The following is an 892-nucleotide window of genomic DNA, read 5'->3' as shown; positions in this document are numbered from 1 at the left end:
CATAGGCACACATTTTTTTTATAAGCATTTGAAGTTGAATTTTGACAAAATTCATCAAATTTAAATTGAATAATTATTTTGTAGTTAAAAATGTATAAATGTAAAACTTTTATATCTAAAGATTGAAAATTTAAAACTAGATTCCACGTAAATATTTAATTATGTTGCCAAAAATTCTAAGAAATACATAAGCACAGTTTATTTTTATAGTCATTTTAATTTCCAATTTAGACGAAATTACATATTAAAAAACCTGGAATAACTATTTTAGTTATTTTGTTGTGATTGTAATGATTGTATAATATTATTTGTGGGTACTTGAAACTTCTAAAGTATACTATTATATATCTATGACAGTAACACGATTTGTTGTTGATGTATAACGCGTTATAAGTACCTAATGAATATTGTGATATGATTAATTTGGAATTTATTATAGTTACCTATTATAGGTAAATTTTATTTTAATACCATAGATAAGTATATAATATATCTTATACCTAGACTGACATATCGTCTCCGCTCAGAATCGTTTTTCTTATACAGTGATATTATATCATTGAATTCAAATTTAATACTATCCATTATACAGTGACCCACTTGTAACCTACTGTACAGCAGAGCGACATCCACTTACCCACCCTTTTTGATTATTAGTTATTACAATAGTCTATCATTATTTTTTAACATAATACTGGCAATTGCAATTTGTATGATTTGTTCGAACAATTATAATTTTTATTTTTAAGTTTTTTATATTTTATGGCAAATAATTATTTGATATGGATAATTATTATTGTAAAATTATGATTTTTTTTTTAATAATAATCTGTATATTATATTAATTGTATAGTGTATACTATTACTTAATTTTTTCAGGGGCGGGAGTTTA

This window comes from Acyrthosiphon pisum, chromosome A1 (assembly GCF_005508785.2).
Source record: "Acyrthosiphon pisum isolate AL4f chromosome A1, pea_aphid_22Mar2018_4r6ur, whole genome shotgun sequence".
In the NCBI taxonomy this organism is placed as follows: domain Eukaryota; kingdom Metazoa; phylum Arthropoda; class Insecta; order Hemiptera; family Aphididae; genus Acyrthosiphon; species Acyrthosiphon pisum.
Note: the sequence above shows the minus strand (reverse complement) of the source record.